Source organism: Schistocerca gregaria, chromosome 3 (assembly GCF_023897955.1).
Source record: "Schistocerca gregaria isolate iqSchGreg1 chromosome 3, iqSchGreg1.2, whole genome shotgun sequence".
NCBI classification, from domain to species: Eukaryota; Metazoa; Arthropoda; class Insecta; order Orthoptera; family Acrididae; genus Schistocerca; species Schistocerca gregaria.
In genome coordinates this window covers 617974965-617995948 of record NC_064922.1, presented here as the reverse complement: position 1 = coordinate 617995948, position 20984 = coordinate 617974965, and the positions used below count along the sequence as shown (strand labels likewise).

The 20984-nt window shown below is 40.8% G+C and overlaps 1 protein-coding gene across 3 annotated transcripts in view; it reads left to right on the top strand.

Annotated features, from left to right (window-relative positions):
* Positions 1–20984, top strand: part of LOC126353854 (uncharacterized) — an 830655-nt gene that overhangs the window by 320556 nt on the left and 489115 nt on the right. For 2 of the 3 annotated variants that reach the window (XM_050003019.1, XM_050003018.1), the window contains one exon: positions 12865–12908. The exons of the other annotated variant lie outside the window; for it this stretch is intronic. The gene's annotated coding sequence lies outside the window, so the exon portion shown is untranslated. The remainder of the gene's footprint in view (positions 1–12864; positions 12909–20984) is intronic. 3 annotated transcript variants of the gene reach the window in all.

The window sequence follows — 20984 nt, the reverse complement described above, 5'->3', positions numbered from 1 at the left end:
GGCGAGGTCTTCAACAACCGCCATTATTTTGACAGGTAAACACTGTTATTTTCAACGCAATAAAGCAGCAAGGAAGCGGTCTGCAAGGCAAATGAAAACCTCGATTTGCGGAAAGATAAAACACACACACACACACACACACACACACACACACTCGCACTGTAAGTAAACACTATCGCCACCACACAACAAAAATACCTCATCAGGACTCAATACTACTGTATACCACGGTACAAAACTTGTGTGCTCTTTGCCGAAATGCAGATCCATTTTTTCATGCGATTCAAACAGTTGCAGCACCACTTCGTAAAAACGAGCGTTATCTTATGCTGTGCGATGGACATCTTTAAAAGACCCAACGTGATATCTCGAAATCCTACGAGATATACCTGAGGCTGTACATCTCATGTGTACGGTTACGCTGTTACAACCAGCCATCGGATCACGGCTTTCATAGCTGTTTTTGTTGTAAATGCCATATGGCTTCACTTTTCGCCAGTACCTCTGTAAATAACGTTCTCATCTGCGTAATGAAAGACTACCTTTGAAAGGTCAAGGCTCAGTAACTGTCAGAACAAATAACTGTTATGTAGAAAATGCATAAGCTGTCAAAAAAATAAGGCACGTAGAAGACATGGTCTGATGTCAATGTAAGTTCGTGCACGTACGCACCATCGACGGGTATATAAATAGAGTTGCAGTTCTGTGTTACAGTTGATATGACCAACGAAGTGCTATCGTGTTGTTTTTATTTATTGTTCCGTGGGAGCAAATTGAGGAGAAGTCTCCATGGTCATGGAACAAGTCAATACATGAAATTATAACACGATATTAGAAACAGATAAAATGAAATATTAAAAACATATTCAGGTGACAAGTAAGTTTAAATAAAAAAAATCAACAATGTAACACTGGAATTTGCTTAATTTTTTAGATCTTCCAGGAGCTCCTCGACAGAATAGAAGGAGTGAGCCATGAAGAAACTCTTCAGTTTAGACTTAAAAGAGTTTGGGCTACTGCTAAGATTTTTGAGTTCTTGTGGTAGCTCATTGAAAATGGATGCAGCAGAATACTGCACTCCTTTCTGCACAAGAGTCAAGGAAGTGCATACCACATGCAGATTGGATTTCTGCCTAGTATTAACTGAGTGAAAGGTGCAAACTCTTGGGAATAGGCTAATATTGCAAACAACAAACGACATTAAAGAAAATATATACTGTGAGGGCAATTTCAGAATTCCCAGATTATTGAATAGGCGTCGACAAGAGGTTCTCGAACGTACACCACATATAGCTCGAACAGCCCGTTTTTGAGCCAAAAATACCCTTTTTGAATCAGAAGAATTACCCCAAAAAATACTACCATACGATATAAACGTATGAAAATATGCGAAGTAGAGTACTTTTCGTGTTGAAGTGTCACTTGTTTCAGATACTGTTCTAATGGTAAATAAAGCAGCATTTGGTTTCTGAACAAGATCCTGGACATGGGCTTTCCACAACAGCTTACTGTCTATCCGAACGCCTAGGAACTTGAACTGTTCCATCTCGCTTATAATATGCCCATTCTGTCTGATCAAAATATCGGTTCTCGTTGAATTCTGAGTTAGAGACTGTAAAAACTGAGTCTCACTGTGATTTAACATCAAATTATTTTCCACAAGCCATGAACTTATTTCATGAACTACATTATTTGATACTGTTTCAATATTACACACAAGATCCTTCACTACCAAGCTGGTGTCATCAGCAAACAGAAATATTTTTGAATCACCTGTAATACTAGAAGACATATCATTTATAAAAATAAGAAACAGCAGTGGCCCCAGCACGGATCCTTGGGGAACGCCCCACTTAACAGTGCCCCATTGGGACTGAACATCACTACCACTCTCAATATTGCTGAGAATTACCTTCTGCTTTCTGTTCTTAAAGTAAGAGGCGAACCAATTGTAAGCTACACCCCTTACCCCATAATGGTTCAACTTCTGCAGTAATATTTTGTGGTCAACACAGTCAAAAGCCTTCGTTACATCAAGGAAAACTCTTAGCGTTCGCAACCTTTTATTTAATCCGTCCAAAACCTCACAGGGAAAAGAGAATATAGCATTTTTAGTTGTTAAACCATTTCTAAAACCAAACTGAACATTTGACAGCAAATTATGTGAATTTAAATGTTCCAGTAACCTTGTATATACAACCTTCTCGATAACTTTAGCAAACACCGATGGCATAGAAATAGGTCTATAATTGTCAATATTATCCCTGTCTCCCTTTTTATAAAGTGGCTTCACTACCGAGTACTTCAATCGGTCAGGAAAGCGACCACTTCTAAAGGAAAAGTTACAGATATGGCTAAGTACTGGGCTAACATACATGGAACAATACTTCAGTATTCTGCTAGATACCCCGTCACATCCATGAGAGTTCTTGGTCTTTAGTGATTTAATTATTAACTCAATCTCCCTCTTGTCAGTATCATGGAGGAGCGTTTCAGGTAACAGTCTCGGAACACTTTTTTCTACGAGCGCTATATGATTTCCTGTTGGGACTTGGTTTCTATTTAGTTCACCTGCTATATTCAGAAAGTGATTATTAAACACTGCACATATATGTGACTTATCAGTAACACGGACATTCAAACTATGCACTGAATCTATATCCTCGACCTGTCTCTGCAGACCAGCCACTTCCTTTACGACTGACCATATGGTTTTAATTTTATCCTGAGACTTAGTTATTCTATCTGCATACCACATACTTTTTGCCTTCCTAATAACATTTTTAAGCACTTTACAATACCGTTTGTAATGGGCTGCTGCATTTAAATTTTGACTGTTTCTAACGTATTGATATAATTGCCACTTTGTTCTACAAGATATTCTTATCCCTCTAGTCAGCCACCCAGGCTGCCTGTTTGTGCTAGTACCCTGTTTTGAATGTTCTAACGGAAAGCAACTTTCAAAGAGCACGAGAAAAGTCTTGAGAAAAGCATTATATTTATCGTCTACTGTATCAGCGCTATAAACATCTTGCCACTCTTGTTCCTTTATAAGGTTTACAAAGGTCTCTACAGCAACTGGATCAGCTTTCCTAAACAGCTGATGACTATATTTAACACGTGTTACAGCACAAAAATCTTTTAGAGTTAAAATTCGTGCATCATAATCTGAAAGGCCATTCACCTTTTTGCTAACAGAATGCCCTTCTAGTAATGAGGAATGAACAAAAATGTTGTCTATGGTTGTTCTATTGTTCCCTTGTACTCTAGTTTGAAAGGATACGGTTTGCATATGATTATATGAATTAAGGAGGTCTACCACCATCCTCTTCCTTGCACAATCACTTATACAATTAATATTGAAGTCACCACATATAACTAACTTTTTGTATTTCCTATAAAGTGAACCAAGAACCTCCTCTAGCTTAAGCAAAAATATTGTGAAATCAGAGTCTGCGTATCTATAAATAACAACAGTTAGAAGTTTAGCTCCATTAAATTTAACCACACCTGCACAACATTCAAACGCCTTTTCAGTGCAGTACTTTGAAACATCAATTGACTCAAATGGAATTCCGTTTTTCACATACATGCATGGCTACTCCCCCACACCGCAAGGAGCTCCTCGAAAAGCTGCCAGCCAACCTGTATCCTGGTAAAGGAAGCCTTTGAATTATCTCCTTATTTAAGAAGTGTTCAGATACACCAATAATTTCAGAGTCAACATCTATAAGCAATTCACTAACTTTATCTCTAATACCTTGTATATTTTGATGAAATATACTAATTCCCTCATTACTCGGATACCTAAGCTTTGTCAAAAGTGGTTCCTTTGTTAGAGAGACTTCCCTTAAGCAGGAATACCTATCACCTGACTTCAATGTAAAAAAGGTGCAGCTCTAACACCCACTACTGTAGGAATTTTCCCATGAGTGATCCCACCAACCCCACCTATGCTGTCACCTATAAGCTTTGCTAACCTTCCCATACCTGTTGAGGTGCAGGCCATGTCTAGTGAAACCCGTCCTGCTGATAGACTCCACCGACACCACTGAAATGTGACCCATGCTTTCTGTCATCAGCGCACCCCCAAGTCACATGTTATTACGCCTGACGGCTGTATTAAGATGAGGCCGATCGTGACCCTGAAACAGTTCCACGAAATGCACATTCCTGTTGCCAGTGTAAGTGGCTATCTTTTCCAGATCACCATCTATGTCATACTCCCCATCCCTATCAATACTATTACCAGCCCCACCCACAATCACTACCTGATCCTCTTTTATAAAATCCCTACATAACCCGTCTGTGTTAAGAGTCACCTGAGCCAATCGTGCATTAGGCTTCACAATGCTGGTGACCTGGTACTCACTGCCCAGCACTTCCTGCAACTGCTGACCTACACTTCTGCCATGAGAACTACCTAACAGCAGAACCTTCTTCTTCCTCGTCGACTTTGCAACTGTTCTAGCCACCGTAACTACTGAGGTCTGCTGCATACTTCCTACATCTACAGCTACTAGAGATTCCTCTCCACTAGACTCTGACAGTTGGTCATGGTCATATCTATTGCAAACACCAATAGTAAAACTATCCGAAAATCTCCTTCCCCTAGCATATCTCTTACCAACAGCCAGGTCCCATTCCCCAACAGCCTTCTCCCTCCTCATCCTATCTAGCTCCTCCTGTGCGTTTTTCAACTGCACCTGAAGAGTACAGGTCTTACGCTCCTGCTCCTCTATCAACTTACTCTTGCTACATAACCTACAGTTCCAGGAGAGGATCTCACCAGAATGCCCACTGGCTTCCCCACTGCATTCCCCCCCGTGAAAATACTTCGAACAAGTCTCACACCGCAATCCACTACTCACGAACCTACGGCAAAGCCCACACTTCTCACTCATGGTAAAATTTTACTTTTTTATGTTCCGCTACTACAATAAGATGTTAAAACCTGACTACAATAATCACAAACTTACTCTACAAGGGAAGTAACTACTATTATTAACAGTATTAATAAACAACAAATGTGAATATAACAAAAGACTAATACAGAAATAGAATCAAACGTCTAATGACACAGTAACGAAGCTGAAAACAGTTCCCAAAAGGTTCTTCTGAAATTATTTCACCAGAAAAAACAAAAAACACCGGTTGAAGACTACTGAAGTTCCTAAATAAACCACTATACACAAATAATTAATCAGTACTTAGCTTTCGATGCACCGCTGCAGCTGCAACTGGTCAGCGCGGAATGTAAACACAGCTAAGAGGTTCCGTTGCTCGATACGAAACACTCACAAACATCACGTCACAACACAAGAAAGGCAGAGGCGAACGAAGAAACCACTAATATGTCACTTATATAGTAAATATTATCACAAAAACCGTTAAAATATGTATCTGAAACGTAAAAATATATAAAAACTTAGAGAGCGGTCTCACACGCAGTCACTCGCTTATGACGTCACACCAAGTGTTGTTACCAAGTCCGGTAGGATATATGTATAAGAGGCGTAAAAAGCGTCAGATGTTCAATGATCATTTTGAAGGACACGGAGATGCTGTATACTCTTGTCAGACACCGTTATCAGCACCTAGCAGAGTTTGAAGGGGGCCTCATTGTGGGCCTCTATTTGTCCGATTAGATGAATCGTGCAGTATACAAATTTGTGGGGCATGCTGATGTGGCAGTGGCCTGATATTGGTCTACATGGGAATGTGAGGGCAGACAGACTCGTGACCAAAGTTCTAGCCGAATACGTCTAACCCCACGAGGGACGACCGCCGTATTTTGCACCAAGCACATCGTAACCCCTCCACATATGTGCCTGCCATCCGAAAACAAGGAATGGACTCCCTGAAACGTTCTGTGTCATCCCACACCATTTATCGGAGACCAGAAGCGGTCAGACTAGGGAATTACCATCGCACGCGTAGGCTGCTGGTCGGCACCACAAAACAAACGGCTGTGTTTGGTGTGGTCCCATGACCGGGAGGCACGGACCGCTGATGAATGGCGTCACATTGTATTCAGCGATGAATCATGGCTCTGCACTCCCCCGTACGACCATTGTCGGTGACTATGGTGGCGACCTGGGAGAGGTCCATTTTTCCAGTTGCTGAGAATTCTTGCAGGTTGTATGGCTGTGGTCCATGGAACTCTTCTATCCCTGACGTTTCGTCCAAGACTGCTTGGTACATCTTCGGAGATACTCCAGGTTTGCTGAGTCTTGCCGACCAGGAATACCACCGAAGATGTCCAACGCAGTCTTGGACGAAACGTCAGTGAGAGCAGAGTTCCATCGACCGCGGTTGGTTGGTTGGTTGGTTTGTGGGATTGAAGGGACCCGACCACAAGGGCCATTGGCCCCTTGCCCCACGAACTTTAAACACCCACAAAGAATAAAAACAAACAATGGAGATGACAAGGGACGACACAGAGCCAGAAAGACACAGAGAGAGACCAGACAAAAGGAATTAAAATCACACAGAGTGTGACCATGGAAACAAAAAAGGAAAAGCCAACCACTAAGAAAAACACCTAAAACCACAGTCTAAAACTGTAGGCCAAAGACCAAAATCAACACAAAAAAGGACACAAACCTTTAGATCGAGCGATAAAAGACCCCTGCACGAATAAAACGCAAAACTAGGTCTGCCATTGCAGCGTCATCCGATAAAAGTGCAGGGAGCGTATCAGGCAGAGCAAACGTCTGCCTGAGAGCAGTTACAAACGTACAGGCCAACAAGATGTGGACCACTGTCAACACTGATCCAGAGTGACAGAGATGTGGGTCCTCATAGCACAAGAGATGACCATGTCTCAGCCAGGTGTCGCCAATGCGGAGTCAGCAGAGAACAACTGAGTCCTTGTGGGAGGCTCGCAAGGAGGAGCGCCACACGCCAGTAGTCTACTTAACGGCCCGAAGTTTGTTGGGTGAAGACAGGGTGAGCCATTCTTCACCCCAGGTGCCAAGTACCTTCTGCCACAAAACTGACCTGAGGTCACTCTCTGAAGGGCCAGTCTCCAAGGCTGGTGCACCGACAGCCTGTTTCGCCAGCATGTCAATACGTTCATTTCCTGGGATGCCGACATAACCCGGGGTCCACACAAAGACCACGGAGCGGCTGCAACAGGCAAGAGTATGGATGGTCTCCCGGATAACCATCACCAGACGAGAGCGAGGAAAACACTGGTCGATAGCTCGTAAACCACTCAGGGAGTCAGTACAGATAATGAAGGACTCACCTGAGCAGGAGCGGATATGGTCTAGGGCGCGAGAGATGGCGACCAGCTGTGCAGTGAAAACACTGCAGGCAGCCGGCAACGTGCGTCGTTCATAATGATCCCCCAGAGCAAGAGCATAACCGACGCGACCATCAACCATCGAACCGTCGGTATAGACCACGTCAGATCCTCGAAACGCAGCAAGTATCGAAAGAAAGCGGCCGCGGAGGGCCTCAGGAGGGACAGTCCTTCAGACCCAGTGGCAGATCGAGCCGAAGGCGTGGATGAGGCACACACCACGAGGGTATATGTAGAGGAGCCCGGAAAAGAGGCAGAAGATGGAAAACCTCAAACTCAGAGAGAAGTGCCCTAACGCGAACCGCGATCGTGAGCCCTGACTGGGGCCGCCGTTCCGGAAGATGGACGACCGAGTTGGGGAACAGCAGACGGTAATTGGGATATCCGGGCAAGCTACAAACATGTGCAGCATAAGCGGCAAGTAGTTGGTGGCGCCGGATCCGCAATGAAGGAACGCCAGCCTCCACAAGTATGCTGTCGACAGGGCTTGTCCGGAAAGCTCGAGTGGCGAGTCGAATCCCGCTGTGAAGGATGAGGTGAAGCAACCGCAGCGCGGAAGGTGATGCCGAACCAGGCTCCCATAATCTAGACAGGACTGAATTAACGCCTGGTACAGCCGTAGAAGAGCAGACCGATCGGCTGGTGTGATTCAAGCAAGAAGAGCGTTAAGATGCCGCCAGCACGTTTGTTTAAGCTGCCGAATATGAGGGAGCCAAGTCAACCGGGTATCAAAAACCAATCCCAAAATCCGATGCGTCTCCACCACTGCAGAAGGTTCGCCGTCAAGATACAGCCGTGGCTAAGGGTGAACAGTGCGACGCCGGCAGAAATGCATAACGGAGGTCTTGGGAGCCGAAAACTGGAAACCACGCGCTACAGCCCAAGACTGCGCCTTCCGGATAGCGCTCTGCAGCTGCCGTTCAGCAGCTGCAATGGCGGTGGAGCTGTAGTATAGACGAAGTTGTCAGCATACAAGGGAGCTGAGACAGACGTACCCACCGCCGCAGCGAACCCATTAATTGCAACTGAAAAGAGGCAGACACTTAACACACATTCTTGCGCGGGTCCATCGACCACGGCCATGTAACCCGGAAGAATTCTCAGCAGCTGAAACATCCGGTCGTGAAAGCCTTAATTGCATTCTTCCATGGTTCCGTGTGATACAGTAGTGATACTCCTGGCGTCAAGATCTGGGGAGCCATTGAATATGACTTCAGGTCATGGCTGGTGCTGATAGAGGGACTTATATGGCACAATGATACGTCAGTGACATCGCGCGTCCTCCTGTGTTGTCTTTCATGTGACAATATCGCTGTGCCATTTTTCAACATGACAATGATCTTTCGTGCATGTTATGCATCGCTCTGAACCATCTACGTGATGTAGAGGTACTCCACTGGTTAACAACATCCTACAGCTCCGATAGTACTTGTGTGGGACCAGCTTGGAGATCAAGTCCATCTCAGTAGCAGTATCCACGATATCAAGGAGCACATACAAAAGTTGTGTGTCAGGTTGCCTCTGGAGAGGATAGAACGGCTTTTGTCACCCTTTTCAATAGAATCGGTGCATATATTCAGACCGGAGGTGGTCCAGCGTCACATCGATAAGTTATTTGTAAACTTAAATCAATTTTGTAATAATTGAAATAATATCACATACCATCTCAAAATCCGAAATTTCATTTCGCTTCCTCCTCGCCGTATCGGTGCTTCACGTTTTTGGTCAGGCAGTGCATAGCACTGTAATTGAAAGTCTGTGGGAATCAATCAAAATGTTTTAGTTATTAGTTTTCCTGTTTGCTTGCGACTAAGCGGATAATCTATAATCATTCAGAGTTCTGGCCAGAAATTCGCTGACACCAGAATCCTCAGTCCACCGTCAGCGTTCCTGCAATCTCTGACGCCAACATCCGGTGCTCAGGCAATTGTAATTGTTATATTTCGATGCCAGCAGCATCAACATTCCTGGAATTCTGCCTTCCATCATGTCCAGATAAATTTTGGTATCTGACACAGTGTTAGCGTCTCTTTAGTCGTCTAATTAAATAGTTAAATAACTTTGTCTCTGTCAATATGCTGTTAATTTCATGAAACATACAAAGAAAATAAACTCCTGTAATATGAAAATTTTACTTAAATTTCAATATATAGTGGCCAGATGTTCGTACAATTCACAATTATCTTGTGAAAACAATAGCGTTTGTGTCAGTACGATTTGGGTTTCAATAACTGAGAGGAGCACCCACTTTGAATACAAATAAAATCTCATCTCAATGTTGATTAAAAGGGAATAATTTTCTCTGCTAATGGCCTTTTGTTGTTGTTATGCTCTTCACGGTAGTCTATCCCGTGCACGACTCTTTATCTCTGCATAGCTATTGCAGCTTATATCCTTTTGTACCCGATTACCGAACACAAGCCTTGGAATCAGTCTACAATTTTTACCCATCTCTCTTTCTCTCACACACACACTCACTTAAACACAAACACACACACACACACACACACACACACATTTCCCTCCATTACCAAATTGATTATTACTTGAAGCTTCGTGACGTGTTCTATCAACCAGCCAAATAGTGCCATAAAATGCTTTTTTACCCAGTTTGGTGTTCTATCAACCAGACAAGTAGTGCCATAAAATGCTTTTTTACCCAGTTTGATGCTGTACCTGCTCATTATTTACCCAATCTAATCATTTAATCATCAGCACTCTCCTGTAGCAACACATTTCAAATCTTTCTATTGACTTCTTGTCTGAATTGTTTATTGTCCACGTTTCACTTCCGTTCAATACTACATTCCTGAGGAATAAGTACAGAAAAAAATTCATAACATTTTGACTTATGTTCGCTGTGAACACATTTTTCATTTGCAGAAATGTTTTTCTTATGATTAAAGATCTGCAGTTTATTCTTTCTACGTCGGCTATCGTCACTTATTTTGGTGCCCAAACAATAAAACTCACCTATTACTATTAGTGCCTCGTTTTTTGATATAGTTCACACAGCATCAACTGATTTAATTCTACTAATTTCTTACCTTTGTTTTACTTTATGTTCATTGTATAACTGGTTTTCAAGATACCATCAATTCTCTTCAGCTGTCTCTCCAAGTCCTTTGTCGTCTCTGATCGAATTACGATGTTATCAGTAAATTTTTAAAGTTTTTGCTTCTTGTCCCGAAATTTCTCTTTGGATTCCTTTATGTTTGCTGACTGTGCAGATCTAAAAACGCCATGGATATGCTACAGCTCTGTCTCACTCCCTTCTCGACTACTGCTTCAATTTTATGTCCTTCTGGCTCTGAGCACTATGGGACTCAACTGCTGTGGTCATCAGTCCCCTAGAACTTAGAACTACTTAAACCTAACTAAGGACATCACACACATCCATGCCCGAGGCAGGATTCGAACCTGCGACCGTAGCAGTCGCACGGTTCCGGACTGCGCGCCTAGAACCGCGAGACCACCACGGCCGGCTTATGTCCTTCTGCTCTAATTACTGCAGTCTGGTTTCCGTACAACTTGTACGTAACTTTTAGTCCCCTGCATTCTATCCATACTACCTTTGAAATTTCTAAGATTATATTCCAGTCAGCAATGTCAAAATCTTTCTGTAAATCTAGAAATGCTACAAACGTAAGACTGCCTTTCTTCTGTCTATCTTAGAAGTCGTTAGGTCAGTACTGCAAGGCGAATACCTACGTTTCTGTAGAACCTAAAGTGATCTTTCCCGAGATCTGCTTCTACCAGTTTTTCCATTCTTCTGTAGATAGTGTCAGTATTCTGCAACTATGACTTATTAAACTGGTAGTTTGGTAAAATGCCCACTTGTATGCACCTGCCTTCTTTGGAATTCCAATTTTTATCTTCTTCTTGAGGCCTGAGGGTATTTCCCTTGTCTTATATATCTTGCACACCAGGTGGAATAGTTCTGTCAAAGGTGGTTTTCAGACGGATGTAAATAATTCTGAGGGAATTTCGTCTATTCCAGTGGCCTTGTTTCGACTTAGATCTTTGTGTGCTCTGTCTAAATTTTCTCGCAGTTAATATCCCTTGTCTCCTTCAACTGCTACCTCTTCCATTTCTGCAATATTCTCTTCTAGTTCATTTTCCTTGCAGAGCCCTTCTGTAATACACATCCACCCTTCAGATTTCTCTTCTTTGCGTAGTACTGGCGTGCCATGTGAGCTCTTAGTATCCATACAGGCACTTCTCTTTGCACCAAAGGTCCCTTTATTTTCTTACAGGCTGCATCTATCTCTGCCGTAGTCAAGCATGTTTCTACAGATGTGCACTACTCCACAATTCATTCCTACTTAGCTATTGTGTACTTTCTGTCAGTTTCAATCTGTATTCCAAGTTTACCCGATTCATTTGCTGAAATTGTAAATTAACTCGTTTTGTCAATTAAATTCAATATCTCGTGGGTTATTCGAGAATTTCAGTTGGGTGTTTTCTTTCTACCTATTAGATCCTCTGCTGCCTTTGTTCTTTCGTTTCTCAAAACTATTCACTCGTTTTCTGTTGTATCTATTTCCCGATTTCCAATAACTTGTTGCCTAATGCTCTCTTTGAAACTGTCGGTAACTTCAGTGCTGTTAACTTATTCAGGTCTCGTCTCCTTAACTGCCTTCCTTTCCACAGTTCCTAAAGTTATCATGTTCATTTCATAACCCATAAATTATCATCAGGGTCAACATCTGCCCCTGGAAAAGTTTTGCTGCTTAAAATTTGGTTTCGAAACCTCTGTGTTACTATTATGTAATGCATCTGAAACCTTTCAGTGTCACCAGATCCCTTCCACGTATACAACATACTTTCATAATTCTTAAACCAGATGTCACCAATGATTAAATTGTTATCTGTGCCATATTCTACCAGTTCTCCTACGTTTTTCCTTCTCTTCCTTTTCCTACTATCAAATGCCAGCCCCTATCACAATTAAACGTTTCTCCCGTAACTATCTGAATAATTGTTGTTATTTCATAATACGTTTTTTGAATCTGTTCAGCGTCTGCGCTAGTAGGCATACAAAATTGTACTGTGGTGGAGGGTACCTACTACGGCTACAATAATGTAGCGATGGGACGTGCGACTAGTTTCAGCAATCGATTGGCCAGTCGATTGTTTCTTTTTCATTCAGTCGGTTTTTCCGTCGAAAGGAACAACCGAATGAAACAATTCTCTGCAGGGACCTCAGTTGTATGAATGTTTTTCTCTCACTCTCCTGGTTTGAGTAATTTCACTTGCATACTTTTGCAGGCTTTTCGGGTACTCATTAACTATGACTGTGTCTGACAATGTTTGAAGTACAAATGATGTATCTTGTTTCAAGTAATAATAAGTATATTTCTACAAATGAAGTATTTTCAGAATTTATGTATTTATTTACGTAAATACGAATTGTTCGTACTTCTGGCATTAAATATGAATTTCTGTTTCGGTCTTAAAGGTTATTAACTGGCACTACATTAAAAAATTATTTGAAAATAAACAATTACTTTTTTCTTTAAATTTATTGAAGCTGTTTCTGTCTCTTCCCGCAGGTTCCGACCATCAACGAGATAATTCTCTGTCGGCAGATATTGAGGTAACTTGAACAGAAAGCATATTAGGTACTTTTTTAATTTATAATGATTTAATCGCTCGCTTTTAAGCATATACCGCGAGTTGTCAGAAGCTTTTTTTTCTCGAGAAATATTTGTCATTATTTACTTTTTTGAATTTCTTTAAGTATCATAATTTAATATGAATCATCCTTGCATGTTCTATATATCGTACTGTATTTATCTTGAGGCTCACTTCTTATACACTCCGTTCCCACACCATTGAACGTTTCAGCATTTTGATCCAGACACAAAATTCACAATTAAGGAAACGCCTATTCATATACAAGTACGAAAAACTGAACTAAAAGCTACTTATTGGACTCAATAAAAAGCAAATCTCTTAATGACAATAACAGTGGCGATAGGCGATAACAAAGTGCACTCAACAAAGACGATTTAATATTGCCGACAGTACAACGGACTGTGTTAACTGTTGTCATACACGGTTGCTCTTTCCATTCGAAAGAAATGGAGGAATAATAATACAACCTATACGTAAAACTGCAACTGACAGAATCAGTTATTACTTTTTGGTTGTTCTCATTAACACAATAATGAGATCACTGTGCTGTTCATACAGTAGTTGCATACTCGGATTCCTGTTTTCAGTTAATTGTTAGACTTACTCCGGATTTCGTGCTGATAACCTTGTACTCAACTGACCAAAAGACTTGTTCTTCCTGCCACCGCACTTCACTAACTCCCATCAACGAACTCTGTTTTAAAATTACATGACCTGGGTACCCCATAAATGGCGTAAGAAAACGAAATGTATGCATCAGACACACAACTACTGAAGCGGTATAAATGAAAATTCGACACGAGTTAATAATTAGTTTTCTGGATATGGAAATCTTATTATTTAGGGAAAGCAGCCTAAAGGCAGCTCTGCAAGAGTCAAGGTGTACTTTCATCAGTAAGAAGGAAATACATTAAGTAAAGAAGAACGTCAAAGTGCACGTCAGGCCACATCGAACAAATTCAAACCTCTTGTGAACAGTTGCTTAGGCAATTAATGTTACAAACAACAAATGTACTTCGTTCCTTTGTGCAGTTTGTCGTTAGTAGCCAGCGAGTCAGCTGCAATCTGGAAACAACAGAAGCCACCTTGAAACGTTAGAGTATAAAGAAAAATTGGCAACTATTCACGACTCGATCTGGCTACGACACACTAACAGGTAAATTATGCAGCTTTTAAAATACTCCACCGTCTCTGCCGTCTAGCAAAGGTGTCGAAAGATAATAAAAGCAATAAACTTTTCGCGATACGACCTTGTGTGTATTAGACAATACATAATAATAAAAATAAAACTGGAATTAGTGTAATGTTGATTTAAATGAAAGGTATTGTGCAAACGGCCTGCATGCAGCCCAGTATTTACTTGAACAATTTAATTGATGCAATATATTTTACAGTGAATAATGTTGAAAGTTACAAGTGAAACATGCAGATTATTATGTAATTGTAAGTAAACATATTTATGTCTACATTCCACGTCAAAAGGCGACCGTTTGTTATCCTTCACAAGGTTGCAATATTGGAGGAACCATCAGCTTCAATGTTTGTAGTAGTCAAACCAATATGCAGTAATTTTCGATAGAAAGAGTGTGAGTCTCTCTCACTGATAACGAAAAGGCCGTTGTAGCATCGTAGCTGTTTTAACCTGTTACGCAAATACAGTTTGCTGTATGCAGACGTTCTGTCATAAAAGTAACGGAATTGGAAGCCTCTGCTTCGTTGTCAAGTTGGATGGCGGTGTGTCGTCCCACAACGCAACATTTACCAGCGGGTTGTAACTTGTGTAGATGGAAATCTACGCCTTCTGGCGTTAGGAACTTGCTTATTCTGTATAAGAAACAGTAGTAAATAATAATAGTGATGATGTAACTGTTGGTTGGTAATATTTACTGACAAGATGCAACCTAACGCTAGATTGCGTACTTGCAACTATCCTGTGTGGCCGTTTTAAGTACGACATAAAAACAGAGAGAGGTTACTAATTGATCACCAATGCGTCGGTTCGCGATTGTGTTCGGGAAACGTACGGATTGATTACGCGAAGGGGTTTTCTTAATTGACCTTTTGACCCGAATTGCCTTCACGCAATCGGAATCTTGGATGAAAATACCTAAGGGATATATTTGAATATAAAAATGGAAATGAAAGCAAATAAGTGGAATATCGTAAGAGAAAGATTAACAGATCGGAAGTTGAACACATTAGTGGTCTCCCAAATACAATCGAGACACCGCGATAAAGAGCGAACCTGTACCATAGCTCATGTACAATTTGAACTTTTTTTTTGGTGAAAGAAAACAATAAGAAGAAAATTACTGCATCTTAAAATATTCATGTATTTTGAACAAATTAGCTTTAAACTTCTTTGTCAATCCGTTCCTTCTTAAAATTAAATGTCTTTGCGTGTGCGTAAGTGCACTGTATCCTCACCCGAGTTACCGAAATGTTTGTTTGTGGTTTCACATAGTTTTTACACAAAATAAAAATACAACTTGTAGCAATGCTACGTAGTACGTTTTAACATGTCGGTGACCAAAAGTACAAATGAAGTCTCTAGAATATTTCTTAACAAAAGAATGATTGTTCCTTCTTCTGTTTCGCAGCTTCTTGCTATCAAGCGATTTTAAATATCTGCGCCCAGCGGGTCATAGTGTTTCAATAAACAGGCATTTAAACGCTGGACGCGCGTTTTGGTACAGGCGCACATTAAAAAAAAATATTTCGTCTCTTTACTCTCGCGCTGTGATGCTTAGCATCTCTACGAACTACAGTTCGTTGGCTGTCCTTTTCTTTAATGACAAATATCACATATGCGAAGTAGCTGAAATCCAGTAACATTACAGCCTATTGGTAGATCGAACAGTAGAATAGTATATGTTGTGAACTGCGCGTTCCAGTGTTTCACAAATGGACACACGGAAAAGGGAAAGTTAAGACTTCGTCCAACATCATACATTAACTGGTCTGAATGATCAGCCATGTAGAAGATAACGCCCTACAAATCTACTCAAATGACGATATGTTTCCTATACTGTCAGATGCAAGAAGTACACCCCAGTCGACTAGTAAAACTGTTCAGAACGTACCAGGAAATATGTGAAGGATTTATGGACGCGGCACACGGGGCTATCCCAAGAAATATATACATTTATTTCGCCTGTATCAAGATACATGTAGCAATAGGCAATAATGAAACTTTGGATAGTTTGACAAGAGAGACTATTACATCTTAGAGGCCTCTTAATGTCAAGGTGCTGTTTACCAGTCTGTTGCAATTCTTGTGTATCAATATTAAAAACACATGGAAAGAAAAGTGGGAGACGTCAAATAAATAGAAAGATCAGCATTACGCCTCGACACAACGAAACATTCCGCTACAATCCTGCTATTGCAACAGATAAGCACGTCGACGAGCCATCACATCAGCTATTTGTGTATCATTTAACTACTGCAGATTCTCACAACATTTGCGACTGAGGCGATTGGGAAAAAGGAGATGTTAACCTTTGGTGTTTTTTTTATGTGGGAAGTACGCGAGACAGGGAAGATTTGTACATTAACTTAAAAGACTGAAAATAGACTTTCCTGTTTATATTCAATGTCTTTTGGCATGAAACGCTAAATATATGTACAGACATTTAATCATATTTATTTCAGAAACTAATTTTAAAATTTAAATTCGGTGGTCTCCCAGCATAGTCTGCTTTTTATTTACTTTCACTTTTAACTGATACTTTACCTTAAATACCTATAATTTGATTGTTATTGACTTTTTATGCTATATGAACACACATCTGAAATTATTTTTAATTCTTGTAATGGTGTTTCGGGTAAAGAGTGTGCAGTTGATGATATAAAGCAGGTATCGATTTAACATTTTATTGTAAGCTAGGTGGTGGATAAAAGTAAGCATTCCGTCGTGCAAGAATTCACACGTGAAGTTCTTCATCAGTAGACACAGACATAACGTACCATACCTTCATAATTTGTAGAATTCTTGTTCTCATCACAAAAGCCTCTCCTCTTCGTTCTATCAACTGACGACAGTTTTGGCAGAGAACATGTCGATATGAGTATGTGGGCATGCACCCTTGCAGCACTGAATTCCGGCACACACAGAAAAGTTTCTGTTTGCGTTTTCTTCGTTAGACCACTGTCTTGTCTTGTTACTGTAACTGAGAATCTGAGTCCTAGTTACGTCTACCGCCCTTACACGAGGAGGAGGGAAATTCGCCGCTGAATAAATATAATGGTTGACAGGGATCTTTCCATTACTCCAAATATTTTGCTACCTTCTCTACAGTTGCAACGCAGCTGTAGAGATCAGAAACAGATCGAGTATGAGTTGAATTTTGGGGGTTGCATAACATAGCAACCAAGGCCCTGCTGTTACCTCAGTGCTATACTGGCCCCTCTCCGTCGCCTGTAACTCCGCCAGTATGACGAGTCTGAGAAGGGTGGCGCCGCGGTTGCTTCCTCCTCGTCGACTCGTGACTGAAGCGTGCAGGAGTGTGTCATGGGTGGCGAGTTTTGAACAACACCTACACTTCTCTTGTTGCCATGTTAAAATCGGCGTCTTTTGCCAACCTGCGCAATCTAGGGCGCCTTGTCACGGTTCGGGCGGCTCCCCCCGTCGGAGATTCGAGTCCTCCCTCGGTCATGGGTGTGTATGCTGTCCTTAGCGTAAGTTAAGTTAAATTAAGTAGTGTGTAAGCTTAGAGACCCATGACCTCAGCAGTTAGGTTCCTCAGGATCTTACCACAAAAAATATTGTTTAGTTAAACAAGCAACAGAAGAAATGTCAGGTCAGTAACTTATGAAAAAGCTCAAATTCGGAATAACTGGGATATTCACCCACGAAGCTAAGAACAACCTTTCAGGGGAACTTCTGTTGTTGTGCAAGGTAGACTGCAGTGTAAAACATTAGTGAAAAGAGACTACTAATGTATACTAATAATTCAAGTGCGCCAGACTGTGCATCCTTTTTGTCACGGTAACATGTGTTTAGAGGCTAATAGCGAATATCATTCGGTTCTGAAATTTTTTGAAAACGGCTGTGAATTTATTTAAATATTTAATCACTAGCAAAGAGCATATATTAAAATAAATTAACAGTAATTTTCCGAAAAGTTTGATCGAAATACACACACACACACACACACACACACACACACACACACACACACACACACACACACACACACACACACTATTATCTAATCCTTCCATATTAGGTAACTAGCGAGTCCCTCTGGTTTCGCACAAGTTGCAATAAGTATCTACAGCCGTATGATTCCTGTAGTGTAGCGGTAACAAACTAAACACGAAGCTCCCTCATGAAGCCGTCTATCAATCAGTGAAAACCGTATAAAAACCGCTATAGTAGTTCTTGAGATTAGCCTTCACATACAGACAGGAAAACGCGGCGGGGACTTCAATTTACAATATGTATAGGTAATCACCATGCCCAACGGTTTCGTGTTTTACTTGCGAACATGTGTACTTCTTCTCCTACCCACGCTTGTTTAGTAGACTGCATACCACAGCAGACTCAAGTGATGAGTTTTCGGTGAAACGGGCATTGTGGAGACTCTCGAATCGAATGTCCGAGCGCACGGAGACGGATTCGGAGATGACGTCATAGGACCCGCCGGCTAATTTAAAGGCATTCTACGTAGCTCTTTTCTGATCTCTTTCCAGCAGTATGCACTTCTGAATAAACCACTTCATTGCTGACTATTCTTTCCCGGAAGTTCTGTAGTCGACAAATACACTGAGATAGTCCATCATATGACAGACGGACGCTACCGCGTGGACAAAGGGAGCAATACCATGTAAATGTAACCGCTAATACAAACTGTATACACTGGTTACATCTGCTTAAATTATAATGTACGTATATTGTTTTCAATGTTAACAAAACCACTTGATTACCAGTATACAGAGGAGCAACAGCAAACATAACGTCTTAATCACTACGCACTTTCACAATAACTCGTTGTCTTAGACAATTGTAGTTTCCCCGCAAATTAAGTTTGAAAGGGCGTGAGCATGCTCGATCAACATTTTTATCCCTAGAATTCCAAATTAGATTTTTATTACGCAATTTGATGGCTGTTCGTCAACGGTGCGACAGACGACAGCTGCTAAACCTGTATGTACCCCCGAGTTTTTCTGATTTTATTATCATAGTCATTTAGAGAGTTGCCAGTAAGCCTCCGATTCTGTAAAGAATCGAACTTCCATGTATGAAAACGCTTCAAACTTTTGATTCCTTTATAAATGAGTTACTTTATTACACATTTGACGTTAAGCATATATGCGAGAAAAAGTTTAGAAGCGGTTTGGAATGATGTTTAAAGTGTGTTGGAAGTTGGTAAGTGCTCTCAGTATGAAACACGGGATGAGTATAGTGTCGGTAACTTGAGCTCCATTTCAAGCAAAAGCTAGTTTTTCACGCATCTCTATGTCTATGACGTCATATATACTGAACTATGTGTCGCACAACCGTATAATTTTGCAGTTACATCCAGTGGTATAGGTTGATACCCTCTGCAAAATGTGTTGCGAATACAGGTAGTAGTAAAGACGCAATACATTCAAACGTCATGCTTCATGCAGGAGTTTTACTCTGCGAACAACGAAAATGTAGTAAACGATAAATTTTTATCTTTTCGTCATTTTGTCGGGGGGGAAAGGGAGGGAGGGGGCTCAGCGCGAAAAAGTTTCGTAAAATTTGGAAATTATGTTTAACATTTGCTACAAGCCACTAAGTGCTCCATTCGCAGATACTGACTGAATATCGCCTGGGTAATTGCGCGGCGGGAAGTTACGCTGCCTTAAGACTTACAACTACACAGATTTTTACTGTAATGCTCATCTTGTGGTGTTGCAATTCTTCTTATTTCAGTGCTTACTAAGAAAATTCGATGAGAAATTCCGCCTTTTGCAAGACACCTTTGTAATTTTGTTTTACCCAGACATGTTTCAGCACTTCTTGTGTTATCTTCAGTGGGTTACTTTATTTCCTTTCTGTAAAACTGTTATTATCTTCAAGAAATTCCAGAACACAACTATCAAATTTCAAAAAACCATACTTAACATAAAATTCAACAAATTATGTTTGGCCTATTAAATAGTACGCAGCTCTCATAACTGTAAACAACATTTCTTCTTCACCACAACAGACAAAACATGTGGATAAAGCAAGACATCCGGTCTTTGTATAATAGTTGACAACAATCATTCCCTTCAGAAATGTAAATATTTCTTACCAAATGTTTCGTCTCTAAACATTGATATGTAATAACAATTTTATGGGAAGGAAATAAAGTAGCCTACTGAAGATAGCAAAAAACGTGCTGAAACATGTTCTGGGTAAAACAAAATTCCAAAGGTGTCTTGCATCAGGTGGAATTGCGCATCCAATCTTACTGTAATACTTCACTTAATGTGTTAAAATTTTAACAGAACACCACACTTCTTAATCAGCATTTTAAATTTTTAAATACGGTAATAACTGTAGGGGAGAGCGGGACGGAATGGACTACAGGACAGAACGGTCTCGGCTGTCTAATTTCGTCTAGAAGAGCTAGGGTGCGCTCAGACGGACAAATGTTTAACGCATTGATGTCTGTTATAGTTTAATAAGGTTACATATGTTGTACAGCGCGAGTTGCGTAGTCTTCGTATAAAAGTGAGCGATTTCGCTGTCGTAACATTTCTAACTAAGGTATGTCTGTCATATTTTTTTCTTTCAAACAACGTTTATTCCACCTACATCAGCATGTTTTAGCTATCTTTGTGTACGATGCAGTTGGAAAAAGTTGTTTACAGTAGTTATTGAATTTTTTCTCAATAGATAAGCGTTTTGGGGTGGAATGGTGTGCTAGTATAATCCGTCCGTCCACAGTCGCCTTTTAATCTTCATTTGACGAGTTCCACTGCATGGTTTGCCTTTCTCGTTTGCAGCTGGTACGTTATTATGTACAGAAAAAAAAGTTTGTCCACTAAAAAATAGAACAAGCTGTTTAATTCC